Raw genomic sequence first — 15041 nt, 5'->3', positions numbered from 1 at the left:
TCTACTGAGACGTGCTCTTCAAGGTGAAACCTAAACTCTGGCCCCTAGAGGTGAGATTCGACGACACTGGCGCCTGCACATTGTTTCTTTCCTGAAGGCGCTGCTTTTGAAAAACCTTTTCGTACTTCTTGTGTTATATAAGACTGTAGATGTTGTTGTTGCTTATCTGTTCTAAGTTGTCAGCTGAGCCGAGTTTTTCCCCTTCCTCTTCATTTTTAATCTTTTCGATTGTGTGCATCTTTGATGTCTCAATTTGATGTTGATATTGTTGTTGGAATTTGATCTCAGGTAACAACCCGAGAGAAACCAGGAGGTTTTTCACCCCACACCTTTCACGTAGGAGCCTTGATCGGAGGCCTCTAAACCAACAACTTTGGACCCAGTCCCCGGCCCCAACACTTGATATAAAAGAAAGAAAGAAAAGGATAGCACATAAGAGAGGCTAACAGAAACCGTGGCTATCGACCAAACTGCCCGATCCTAAAGTTGTGCTAGGGGCTGGAAGACCGACATCTACCGGCGGCCACCAGGAAAGGAGTGCTGCCGGCATCCATGGGCTTCCTCTTCGACTGCGGCGCTGCTGCATCCCTGCTGCCATATACCTTGCTGCTGCTTTTCTCATCGGAAGGACTCCACATCTCTGGAGACTCATGGCAGCCTGCAAGGATTATCCAATAATGATTTCTGCAAGTCAAGGTCAGTCCCAAATTTTTAGTATAAGAGGTGTTCTAATCTGGAGATCAAGATCCTATTATGTTAATACTAAAGGATGTTTCTAACAATGGTATCATGAGCAAGATTAATCTCTGTTTAGAACCCCGCATTAGGCCTAATTGGTGTATATGATTAAGTAACAGGCCTAGTTCTTACGGTTAAGTATCCAATAATGTTAATGTTAAGATCAAATGATCTTCTGTTTATGTCAATGAGCATGATTGCATGATTACGTCCCTACTGATTAATGTTTAAGATTAATGGCTGATGTTTAAAGTTTACTGTCCCACTGTTTAAGTTATTACCTATGATTAAGGGTTAATTGTTTTCAGACAAGGCCTAAAGTGCTATGGGTTAGTGCTAATTAGTTTTTTTCTCTTGTTCTTGGATTAATTAAGCCATGCTTCCGCATCATGTTGAGGTTTTGATTAGCATTGTTAACCTTGATTAAGAAATTAGAAGGAGGGGAATCAAATGTATAAGAGAACATATAACGGCAAATCCCCAATATCTGAAAACACTGATAAGTAAATCCCCAATTCAGACGAACCCTAGGATTTTTCACCAAATCCGAAAGCAAAAATGCCCAAATTATGAAAGAAAACGAATGACTCGGGGCTCACTTAATGAGGACGCGACCGTGCTCTCCTTCGGGATCCCGACGGCGGCAAAGCCACCGTCCCTCGGGACGACGCACGGGAAGGAGCCGTCGTCGACACACTAATGGACGCGCGCCTTGCGAGGGTCGTGCCTCGCACGTTGCCGTCGACGAACTGGTGGACGGGCGCCTTGCGAGGGCCGCGCCTCGTACGTCGCCATCGCCTTCATGTTTTGCGCTGGCAGCTCTGCCGGCGAAATGCTCATCCAGTCAACCGCCCTGCTCGCCATGTGCGCGACGCTGGAGCCACGCTTGCCGAAAGAGCGCGCGGAACTCAGTCCATTGCACGCTTCACCGGCGAGGGCAGCTACCGCGCCGCCATGGCCGGCGAGCTTGGCCCGCCACCGGGGTCGCCTCTGCGTGGCCACTCCATTCATTTCGGGGGAGGAAAGGGGGCAAATGGAGCTAGGGTTTTGACGGGCGGCTGTTTTGTTCAAGCTACGGACGATCCCGATCGTCGGTTGAATCGAACGGCTGAGATCAGCCAACGACAGCTGCTGGGCCTTCGGGTGACTAACGGGCCGATTCTTTTCCTCGGATTGAGGCCCATGTTGTCTTGACCCATCAGGATATTTTCCCTTTAAGTTTTTCATGATGGGCCGATTAAATAAAGGATAGCGGCGGGTTACTGGGCCAAAATTAAAGTTCTTCACGTCAGTTTCTTTTATTCAGTGCATTTTCTATATTATGGTTATTCTAATGATGTTTATGCAATGTTATAAATTAAAAATCACCAGGAATTTATGTTGTGGATTGTGATTTAATTTTCTTAGTAAAATGGAACAAACGAGAAGTTTTTCTTAGAAAATTAATGCACAATCGGTGTTGAAGTCATTTTATTAATGGCACCTTTTATGATGATCACCTTCCTGGTATTTTTTTCAATGATGAAATTAATGTGAATCACTCGTTGAGGTTTCTGAATATTTTATTTGGAAATTTTAGTGAAGTGTGAATTTCATGTTGATGCCACCCTTATGGCATTTCTTAATGATGTCACCAATACTACCGGGCTGAGGCCACCACACGAAAAAAATGTTAATACTCGCTTCATGCGGTTTACCACGTTGCACTATGCGTCATCATAATGTTGGGGCAATATGCCTCTTGGGCAAAACTAAAGTTTATGATTGGTGCATTTTACGTCATTTTATTATGAAATGCACCACTAAAATAATTATAATGAATAAAAATGATGTTAATGAATTATAACCACAATTCCTTTGCAAAGAAATTTGTGTAGAGAATTGTCCCAAAGTACATGTTGTCATTTGTTTGACACATGGTATATACCTAGTATTATTTGGTGAATCTTTATATAATTTTGTGTCCAGATTTTATTATTTGGAAAATGTTATGATATCCCGATGATAATATTACTGTCATTTTCATTGTGAATGTCAATTTTAATGTTTAGTCAGTGGCAATGACATTTATATGTTTATGTTAATTCTAATGCCATTTTCATTATATGTCTTGAGAATTTTATTGATAATGTTGACACTTATATTCAATGTTATTATCAGTGTCAATTTTAGTAATAAAAGGTATCATTGTGTATGATAGCAAACATGGTTTTATGTTGTTGCTTTACGTTAATGTTAGCTAAAGTTCTTGCTCATAATTATGAGATTTGATGTCTCTCTAGTCAACATGGAACCAACGAGAAGTTTTGATTAGAGATTTAATAAAAAAATGTTATAATGGCATTTGATGATATTCTGACCAACGTTGATTATTCTCATGTGTTATTTATGACTAAGCATCTCTTTGATTCATCTCATTGCATGGTTAATTCATGCTTGATGTTTTGTTGTGATGCTCATAATGTTGTCTCCCTTATATATAGCAATGAACATTAATAATGATGCAAAATTCCATTTTGGCATAGGCAAACCTTATGCAAATAACTTTCTCGTATAGAGAGTGGAGATCATTGTCTCATGTAAGGAATCTCCCAACGCTTTTCTGCCACTAAGGTGTTGGAAATATGCCCTAGAGGCAATAATAAAATGGTTATTATTGTATTTCCTTGTTCATTATAATTGTCTATTGTTCATGCTATAATTGTATTAACTGGAAACCATAATACATGTGTGAATACATAGACCACAACATGTCCCTAGTGAGCCTCTAGTTGACTAGCTCGTTGATCAATAGATGGTTATGGTTTCCTGACCATGGACACTAGATGTCATTGATAACGGGATCACATCATTAGGAGAATCATGTGATGGACAAGACCCAATCCTAAGCATAGCACAAGATCGTGTAGTTCGTTTGCTAGAGCTTTTCTAATGTCAAGTATCATTTCCTTAGACCATGAGATTGTGCAACTCCCGGATACCGTAGGAGTGCTTTGGGTGTATCAAACATCACAACGTAACTGGGTGACTATAAAGGTGCACTACAGGTATCTCCGAAAGTGTCTGTTGGGTTGGCACGAATCGAGACTGGGATTTGTCACTCCGTATGACGGAGAGGTATCTCTGGGCCCACTCGGTAATGCATCATCATAATGAGCTCAATGTGGACTAAGCAGTTAGTCACGGGATCATGCGTTACGGAACGAGTAAAGTGACTTGCCGGTAACGAGATTGAACGAGGTATTGGGATACCGACGATCGAATCTCGGGCAAGTAACATACCGATTGACAAAGGGAATTGAATACGGGATTGATCGAATCCCCGACATCGTGGTTCATCCGATGAGATCATCGTGGAACATGTGGGAGCCAATATGGGTATCCAGATCCCGCTATTGGTTATTGTTCGGAGAGGTGTCTCGGTCATGTCTGCATGGTTCCCAAACCCGTAGGGTCTACACACTTAAGGTTCGGTGACGCTAGAGTTGTTATGGGAAATAGTATGTGGTTACCGAAGGTAATTCGGAGTCCCGGATGAGATCCCGGACATCACGAAGAGTTCCGGAATAGTCCGGCGGTGAAGATTGATATATTGGACGAAGGGTATTGGAGTCCGGAAGTGTTCTGGGGGTACCAGACTATGGCCAGCATGACCGAAAGGTGTTTCGGAAGCCCCGACAAGTGTTGGAGGGCCTCATGGGCCAAAGGGGAAGGGGAAAACCATCCCACTAAGGGGTGGTGCGCCCCCACACCCTTTCCCACGTTACTTGGGGAGGTGGGGTGCCTCCACCTGGCTTGGGAGGCAAGCCTCCACCTGCTTGGCTTGGGGGGGGCAAGTCTCCCTAGGATTTTCCCTAGGGAAATCCAATCTGCTTGGCCGCCGCCCCCTAGGAGAAACCCTAGGGCGCCTCCCCCTCTCCCCTTGCCCCTATATATAGTGGAGGGGTGGGAGGGCAGCGACACCCCTTCCCTGGCGCAGCCCCTCCCTCCTCCAACTCTTCCTTCTCCTCCGTAGAGCTTGGCGAAGCCCTGCAGGAATACCACAAGCTCCACCACCGCGCCGTCGTGCTGCTGGAGTTCTCCCTCAACTTCTCCTCTCCCCTTGCTGGATCAAGAAGGAGGAGACGTCCCCGGGCTGTACGTGTGTTGAACGCGGAGGCGCCGTCCGTTCGGCGCTAGATCGGATCTTCCGCAATTTGAATCGCCGCGAGTACGACTCCATCAACCGCATTCTTGTAACGCTTCCGCTTAGCGATCTTTAAGGGTATGAAGATGCACTCCCTCTCTCTCGTTGCTAGTATCTCCTAGATTGATCTTGGTGACACGTAGGAAAATTTTGAATTATTGCTACGTTCCCCAACAGTGGCATCATGAGCTAGGTCTATGCGTAGATTCTATGCACGAGTAGAACACAAAGTAGTTGTGGGCGATGATTTGTTCAATTTGCTTGCCGTTACTAGTCTTATCTTGATTCGGCAGCATTGTGGGATGAAGCGGCCCGGACCGACCTTACACGTACACTTACGTGAGACAGGTTCCACCGACTGACATGCACTTGATGCATAAGGTGGCTAGCGGGTGTCTGTCTCTCCCACTTTAGTCGGATCAGATTCGATGAAGAGGGTCCTTATGAAGGGTAAATAGCAATTGGCATATCATCGTTGTGGCTTTTGCGTAGGTAAGAAACGTTCTTGCTAGAAACCCATAGCAGCCACGTAAAACATGCAACAACAATTAGAGGATGTCTAACTTGTTTTTGCAGGGTATGCTATGTGATGTGATATGGCCAAAAGGATGTGATGAATTATATATATGTGATGTATGAGATTGATCATGTTCTTGTAATAGGAATCACGATTTGCATGTCGATGAGTATGACAACCGGCAGGAGCCATAAGAGTTGTCTTAATTTATTGTATGACCTGCGTGTCAATGAAAAACGCAATGTAATTACTTTACTTTATTGCTAACCGTTAGCCATAGTAGTAGAAGTAATAGTTGGCGAGACAACTTCATGAAGATACGATGATGGAGATCATGGTGTCATGCCAGTGACGAAGGTGATCATGCTGCGCCTCGAAGATGGAGATCAAAAGGCGCAAGATGATATTGGCCATATCATGTCACTTTATGATTTGCATGTGATGTTTGTCATGTTTACATCTTATTTGCTTAGAATGACGGTAGCATAAATAAGATGATCCCTCGCAATAATTTCAAGAAAGTGTTCCCCCTAATTGTGCACCATTGCAAAGGTTCGTTGTTTCGAAGCACCACGTGATGATCGGGTGTGATAGATTCTAACGTTCACATACAATGGGTGTAAGCCAGATTTACACATGTGAAACACTTAGGTTGACTTGACGAGCCTAGCATGTACAGACATGGCCTCGGAACACGAGAGACCGAAAGGTCGAACATGAGTCGTATGGTAGATGCGATCAACATGAAGATGTTCACCGATGATGACTAGTCCGTCTCACGTGATGATCGGACACGGCCTAGTTGACTCGGATCATGTATCACTTAAATGACTAGAGGGATGTCTATCTAAGTGGGAGTTCATTAAATAATTTGATTAGATGAACTTAATTATCATGAACATAGTCAAAAGGTCTTTGCAAATTATGTCGTAGCTCACGCTTTGGTTCTACTGTTTTACATATGTTCCTAGAGAAAATTTAGTTGAAAGTTGATAGTAGCAATTATGCGGACTGGGTCCGTAAACTGAGGATTGTCCTCATTGCTACGCAGAAGGATTATGTCCTTAATGCACCACTCAGTGTGCTGAACCTCGAGCGTCGGTTGTGGATGTTGCGAACATCTGACATACACATTTTGATGACTACATGATAGTTCAGTGCGTAATGCTAAATGGTTTAGAATTGAGGCACCAAAGACGTTTTTGAAACATCACAGAACATATGAGATGTTCCAAGGACTGAAATTGGGATTTCAGGCTAGTGCCCATGTCAAGAGGTATGAGACCTCTGACAAGTTTCTCAAGCCTGCAAACTAAGGAGAAAAGCTCAATCATTGAGCATGTGCTCAGATTGTATGAGTACTACAATCGCTTGAATCGAGTGGGAGTTAATCTTCCAGATGAGATAGTGATGGTTCTCCAAAGTCACTGCCACCAAGCTACTAGAGCTTCGTGATGAACTATAACATATCAGGGATAGATATGATGATCCTTGAGCTATTCTCGACACCGCGAAAGTAGAAATCAAATAGGAGCATCAATTGTTGATGGTTAGTAAAACCACTAGTTTCAAGAAGGGCAAGGGCAAGAAAGGGATACTTCATGAAACAGCAAATCAGTTGCTGCTCTAGTGAAGAAACCCAAGGTTGAACCCAAACCCGAGACTAAGTGCTTCTGTAATAAGGGGAACGGTCACTGAAGCAGAACTGCCCTAGATACTTGGTAGATGAGAAGGCTGGCAAGGTCGACAGAAGTATGTTGGATATACATTATATTAATATGTACTTTACTAGTACTCCTAGTAGCACCAGGGTATTAGATACCGGTTCGGTTGCTAAGTGTTAGTAACTTGAAATAAAAGGCTATAGAATAAACGGAGACTAGCCAAAGGTGAGATGACGATATGTGTTGGAAGTGTTTCCAAGGTTGATGTGATCAAACATCGCACGCTCCCTCTACCATCGGGATTGGTGTTAAACCTAAATAATTGTTATTTGGTGTCTGCGTTGAGCATAGACATGATTGGATTATGTTTATCGCAATACGGTTATTCATTTAAGGAGAATAATGGCTGCTCTGTTTATTTGAATAATACCTTCAATGGTCTTGCACCTAAAATGAATGGTTTATTGAATCTCGATCGTAGTGATACACATGTTCATGCCAAAAGATATAAGATAGTAATGATAGTACCACATACTTGTGGCACTGCAATTTGAGTCATATTGGTATAAAACGCATGAAGAAGCTTCATGTTGATGGATCTTTGGACTCACTCGTTTTTGAAAAGATTGAGACATGTGAACCATGTCTATTGGTATATATGCATGAAGAAACTCCATACAGATGGATCGTTTGGACTCACTTGATTTTGAATCACTTGAGACATGCAAACCATACCACATGGGCAAGATGACTGAAAGACCTCGTTTTCAGTAAGATGGAACAAGAAAGCAACTTGTTGGAAGTAATACATTTTGATGTGTGCAGTCCAATGAGTGCTGAGGCACGCAGTGGATATCGTTATGTTCTTACTTCACAGATGATTTGAGTAGATGCTAAGTATATTTACTTGATGAAACACAAGTCTGAATTATTGAAAGGTTCAAGTAATTTCAGAGTGAAGTTGAAGATCATCGTGACAAGAGGATAAAATGTCTATGATATGATCATAGAGATGAATATCTGAGTTACGAGTTTGGCACACAATTAAGACATTGTGGAAATTGTTTCACGACTAATACCGCCTGGAACACCATAGTGTGATGGTGTGTCCGAACATCATAGCTGCACCCTATTGGATGTGGTGCACACCATGATGTCTCTTATCAAATTACCACTATCGTCTATGGGTTAGGCATTAGAGACAACCACATTCACTTTATATAGGGCACCACGTAATTCCGTTGAGATGACACCGTATGAACTATGGTTTAGAGAAACCCAAGTTGTCATTTCTTAAAAGTTTGGGGCTGCAACGCTTATGTGAAAAGTTTCAGGCTGATAAGCTTGAACCCAAAGCGGATAAATGCATCTTCATAGAATACCCAAAAACAGTTGGGTATTCCTCCTATTTCAGATCCGGAAGCAAAAGTGATTGTTTCTAGAAACGGGTCCTTTCTCGAGGAAAAGTTTCTCTCGAAAGAATTGAGTGGGAGGATGGTGGAGACTTGATGAGGTTATTGAACCGTCACTTCAACTAGTGTGTCGCAGGGCACAAGAAGTTGTTCCTGTGGCACCTACACCAATTGAAGTGGAAGCTTATGACAGTGATCATGAAACTTCGGATCAAGTCACTACCAAACGTCGTAGGTCGACAAGGATGCGTACTACTTCAGAGTGGTACGTAACCCTGTCTTGGAAGTCATGTTGCTAGACAACAATGAACCTACGAGCTATGGAGAAGCGATGGTGGGCCCGGATTCCGATGAATGGATTGAGGACATAAAATCCAAGAGAGGATCCATGTGAAAACAAAGTATAAACTTTGGAAGAACTACTTGATGGTCGTAAGGCTATTGGGTACAAATGGATTTTAAAAAGGAAGACGGACAATGATGGTAAGTATCACCATTAAGAAAGCTCGACTTGTCGTTAAGATGTTTTCCGATAAGTTCAAGGAGTTGACTACGATGAGACTTTCTCACTCGTAGCGATGCTAAGAGTCTGTTGGAATTGTATTAGCAGTTACTGCATTATTTATGAAATCTTGTAGATAGGATGTCAAAACATTGTTTCCTCGACAATTTTCTTGAGGAAAGGTTGTATGTGATACAACCAGAAGGTTTTGTCAATCCTGAAAGATGCTAACAAGTATGCAAAGCTCCAGCAATCCTTCTAAGGACTGGAGTAAGCATCTCGGAGTTGGAATGTACGCTTTGATGAGATGATCAAAGATTTTGGGTTTATACAAAGTTTATGAGAAACTTGTATTTCCAAAGAAGTGAGTGGGAGCACTATAGAATTTTTGATGAGTATATGTTGTTAACATATTGTTGATCAGAAATGATGTAGAATTTCTGGAAAGCATACAGGGTTATTTGAAAAGTGTTTTTCAATGGAAAACCTGGACAAAGCTACTTGAACATTGAGCATCAAGATCTATAAGGATAGATCAAAAATGCTTAATAGTACTTTCAAATGAATACGTACCGTGACAAGATTTTGAAGGAGTTCAAAATAGATCAGCAAAGAAGGAGTTCTTGGCTGTGTTACAAGGTGTGAGTATTGAGTAAGACTCAAGACCTGACCACGGAAGAAGAGAGAGAAAGGACGAAGGTCATCCCCTATGCTTTAGACGTAGGCTCTATAGTATGCTATGCTGTGTACCGCACCTGAAGTATGCCTTGCCATGAGTCAGTCAAGGGGTACAAGAGTGATCCAGGAATGGATCACATGACAGTGGTCGAACTTATCCTTAGTAACTAGTGGACTAATGAATTTTCTCGATTATGGAGGTGGTAAAAGAGTTCATCGTAAAGGGTTACGTCGATGCAAACTTTGACACTAATCCGGATGACTCTGAGTAGTAAACCGGATTCGTATAATAGAGCAGTTATTTGGAATAGCTCCAAGTAGCGCATGGTAGCTGCATCTACAAGATGACATAGAGATTTGTAAAGCACACACGGATCTGAAAGGTTCAGACCCGTTGACTAATAACCTCTCTCACAAGCGAGATATGATCAAACCCCATGGGTGTTGGATTCATTACAATCACATAGTGATGTGAACTAGATTATTGACTCTAGCGCAAGTGAGAGACTGTTGGAAATATGCCCTAGAGGCAATGATAAAATGGTTATTATTGTATTTCCTTGTTCATGATAATTGTCTATTGTTCATGCTATAATTGTATTAACTGGAAACCGTAATACATGTGTGAATACATAGACCACAACATGTCCCTAGTGAGCCTCTAGTTGACTAGCTCGTTGATCAATAGATGGTTATGGTTTCCTGACCATGGACACTAGGATGTCATTATTGATAATGGGATCACATCATTAGGAGAATGATGTGATGGACAAGACCCAATCCTAAGCATAGCACAAGATCGTGTAGTTCGTTTGCTAGAGCTTTTCTAATGTCAAGTATCATTTCCTTAGACCATGAGATTGTGCAACTCCCGGATACCGTAGGAGTGCTTTGGGTGTATCAAACATCACAATGTAACTGGGTGACTATAAAGGTGCACTACAGGTATCTCCGAAAGTGTCTGTTGGGTTGGCACGAATCGAGACTGGGATTTGTCACTCCGTATGACGGAGAGGTATCTCTGGGCCCACTCGGTAATGCATCATCATAATGAGCTCAATGTGACTAAGCAGTTAGTCACGGGATCATGCGTTACGGAACGAGTAAAGTGACTTGCCGGTAACGAGATTGAACGAGGTATTGGGATACCGACGATCGAATCTCGGGCAAGTAACATACCGATTGACAAAGGGAATTGAATACGGGATTGATCGAATCCCCGACATCGTGGTTCATCCGATGAGATCATCGTGGAACATGTGGGAGCCAATATGGGTATCCAGATCCCGCTATTGGTTATTATTCTGAGAGGTGTCTCGGTCATGTCTGCATGGTTCCCAAACCCGTAGGGTCTACACACTTAAGGTTCGGCGACGCTAGAGTTGTTATGGGAAATAGTATGTGGTTACCGAAGGTAGTTCGGAGTCCCGGATGAGATCCCGGACATCACGAGGAGTTCCGGAATAGTCCGGCGGTGAAGATTGATATATTGGACGAAGGGTATTGGAGTCCGGAAGTGTTCTAGGGGTACCAGGCTATGGCCAGGATGACCGAAAGGTGTTTCGGGAGCCCCGGCAAGTGTTGGAGGGCCTCATGGGCCAAAGGGGAAGGGGCAAACCAGCCCACTAAGGGGTGGTGCGCCCCCCACACCCTTTCCCATGTTACTTGGGGAGGTGGGGCGCCTCCATCTGGCTTGGGAGGCAAGCCTCCACCTTCTTGGCTTGGGGGGCAAGTCTCCCTAGGATTTTCCCTAGGGAAATCCAATCTGCTTGGCCGCCGCCCCCTCGGAGAAACCCTAGGACGCCTCCCCCTCTCCCCTTGCCCCTATATATAGTGGAGGGGTGGGAGGGCAGCGACGCCCCTTCCCTGGCGCAGCCCCTCCCTCCTCCAACTCTTCCTTCTCCTCCGTAGAGCTTGGCGAAGCCCTGCAGGAATACCACAAGCTCCACCACCACGCCGTCGTGCTGCTGGAGTTCTCCCTCAACTTCTCCTCTCCCCTTGCTGGATCAAGAAGGAGGAGACGTCCCCGGGCTGTACGTGTGTTGAACGCGGAGGCGCCGTCCGTTCGGCGCTAGATCGGATCTTCCGCGATTTGAATCGCCGCGAGTACGACTCCATCAACCGCGTTCTTGTAACGCTTCCGCTTAGCGATCTTCAAGGGTATGAAGATGCACTCCCTCTCTCTCGTTGCTAGTATCTCCTAGATTGATCTTGGTGACACGTAGGAAAATTTTGAATTATTGTTACGTTCCCCAACATAAGGTTGAAGGATGTTAATGATGATGATAAGGCAGACATTGGGAGAGGTCTTAGGATGCATGTGCTATCATGCACATTACTAATCCAATGGAGTTTAAAGTCAAAACTATTGGATTATTTCACTAGGATTTGGAGATACTTAATTCTCCATCTAATTGATGATGTTTGTTCATGCTCCTAGTTATTGGAGAAACTTATCTTTTGTCTCTCAAACGGATGACATGATTTTGTATGTTATCAAGTCAGCTCTAATTATGTAATGTCAGTCCCACCCTAGGGTGAGACAAGTATGTTTTTTTTGAATGGATCATTTGTAAAGATTATGTGTTAAGCTACAATTAAAGATGTAAGAGAAGTGTAAATAATGATACCTCATCGAAATTGTGGTTTTAATTAGACCACATTTCGAGGGGGAGAATGGAAGTGTCATTTAATATGAGATATCATGTTCACTTCTCCTACTTAGATCCAAATGTGTATGTTAATTCTCTAATTAAAGATGGAACCAACGAGAAGTCTTGGGTGGAGAATGTATGAAAAAGCACATACTAATGTCGGTTCTCTAATTAAGATGCAACAAGTCTTATTTAGAAGAATGAATAAATATTACTCCTTTTATCATGTTATATATAATGTGTACTTAATCCCTTATGAGCATTATGAAGCACACATGAATGCTAAAGTGAAGCTTGCTAGCCTAATGACCATCATGATGTAACATGTCGATTATATATATGACCAACGTCATTTATAATCATATGTCACACTTCACTCAAGTGGCAAGTTTGTCAGTATCATGTGGCTCATGGTTATATTTCTGACTATCTTGTTTATAATCATTTGTCACAATCCATTAAGTTCTTTTCCATCTTCAGCCCAACGGTGTTGTGGTTTAGAACAGAAATGATTTTTATCAAGATATTGGATATGTTTTCCATTTTTCAAATAAAGTGGCCATTAGAGAACTGGAGCGTATGAACATGAATCTTAAGGATAAATCCATTAGATCTTTGTTCATATGCATCAGGTGAGTTGAGAAGAAATGCATATTTGCAACACTTAATGTTGAGACTTAACAATTTCCGTGTGATTCAAAATGTGTGTGAATGTTCATCTTAGAGGCTTGTGTGATAATGAGCTCTAATGATGTATGGGACTCAATAGAGTTTCCACAGTGAGTTGTTTTGATGCTTGTGTTATTATTATAACATGCTCTTGGGTTGACTAAGTTAAGAATGTATGTATGACTTAACCATAAGGTTTTGTCATATAGGTGAAGTTAACACAAGGTATGTTGCCTCAAGAAATTCAATTATGAAAGAAGAAGAGCGTCGGGACACTCATACCATAAACCAGGGGGAGTAAGTATACTACCTTGAGAAGATGGAATATTTTTGGCGGGCCAAGAATTTCTATCTTCTATTTATGACATAAAGGATCTTGGTCATGCCCTATACTTTGTTTGTATCGAGTTTCACCAATATATAAGTCCAAAGGGGTATACATTTTATTATGGCGACATACGTCGATAGAGTATGAAAGAAAAATATCATGTGGTAGTACTCTTATCGCACCTGCTACTAAAGTCAAGGGCAATAAAAGTGGACATCTTAGTGTCCAAGGAACCATTATGAACTGATCAGATAATGTTAGTTCCTTATGCTTCAGCTGTCAGAAGCAATGTAAGTATTCAAGTATGAATGTGCCCTATTTATGATCGGGATGATTGGCAAATGTACAAGTCCAGAAATGGACCATTGGAAAGGCCGTCGAAAAGTCTTTGCAGTAAGTCAAGGCAATAAAGTTTCATGCTAACTAATAAGAAGTTTGGTAACCTCAATACCGTAGGTTATTCAGACATTGTTTTTGCGATGTGTGTGGATATTGAGTTTCCACGTTATGTTATATCCCCACCTTCGCATATGGAGCTATATCGTGGAAAAGCTCCATAATGACACTGATGGCATCAATAATGATGCAATTTATTATGTGGCATGTTAAGAGGCTACTGAGCAGGTTGTATGTCAACTAAGTTTTATTCCCGAAATTATGGTAGTAGACATCATTTCTAAACCACCTACTGCAATATGAATATGCAGTTTTCTATGCGAGTAACAACAAGTCAAATGGCGTTGCCAAAACCATTGACAATATGTTTTGTGTTGTGAAAAATAGAATCCAGGATCAAGCTATTGAAGTTGAGCGTATGAGTACGTCTGAATGTTTTACGGATCCGTTTATCAAAGACTTACCACCCAATTGAATGATTATTTTGCTAGCATGGGGTGTTGTAAAGTCTTGTTGATCCTGGAAATAAGGACCGTTGAATAATCCAACTCCCATAAAGCATTATGTTTTCCATTTCAAGACAGAACGATATACTATAAGTACTGAGGTCCAATGTCATTTGATAGGTCATTGTGACACCTTACTTTGCTATGTTATTTCTGTTACGAGTGGGTTTATGATGTTTGTTAACCTTACGATCAAGGGGAGAATGTTGGAATTTGATCCCAGGTAACAACCCGAGAGAAACCAGGAGGTTTTTTCACCCCACACCTTTCACGTAGGAGCCTTGATCGGAGGCCTCTAAACCAACAACTTTGGACCCGGTCCCCGGCCCCAACACTTGATATAAAATAAAGAAAGAAAAGGATAGCACGGAAGAGAGGCTAACAGAAACCGTGGCTATCGACCAAACTGCCCGATCCTAAAGTTGTGCTAGGGGCTGGAAGACCGACGTCTACCGGCGACCACCAGGAGAGGAGTGCTGCCGGCATCCATGGGCTTCCTCTTCGACTGCGGCGCTGCTGCATCCCTGCTGTCATATACCTTGCTGCTGCTTTTCTCATCGGAAGGACTCCACATCTCTGGAGACTCATGGCAGCCTGCAAGGATTATCCAATAATGATTTCTGCAAGTCAAGGTCAGTCCCAAATTTTTAGTATAAGAGGTGTTCTAATCTGGAGATCAAGATCCTATTATGTTAATACTAAAGGATGTTTAACAATTGTGTCTATGCTGGGCCAGATATAATTGGCGTCATCTTGACATTAATATGTCACTGGAAAATATGACGTGATAA

The 15041-nt window shown here is 42.4% G+C and overlaps 1 long non-coding RNA gene across 1 annotated transcript; it reads right to left on the bottom strand.

Moving 5' to 3' along the window:
- Positions 1-244: 244 nt before the first annotated feature.
- LOC125512628 lies at positions 245-2118 on the bottom strand. The gene is made up of 2 exons (XR_007285457.1): positions 1338-2118; positions 245-658 (listed from the first exon to the last, which is right to left on the bottom strand). It is a non-coding gene; the product is annotated as an uncharacterized LOC125512628 (long non-coding RNA).
- Positions 2119-15041: the final 12923 nt, after the last annotated feature.

This window comes from Triticum urartu, chromosome 6 (genome assembly GCF_003073215.2).
Source record: "Triticum urartu cultivar G1812 chromosome 6, Tu2.1, whole genome shotgun sequence".
Lineage (NCBI taxonomy): Eukaryota > Viridiplantae > Streptophyta > Magnoliopsida > Poales > Poaceae > Triticum > Triticum urartu.
Note: the sequence above shows the minus strand (reverse complement) of the source record. Positions and strands in the feature narration are given on the sequence as shown.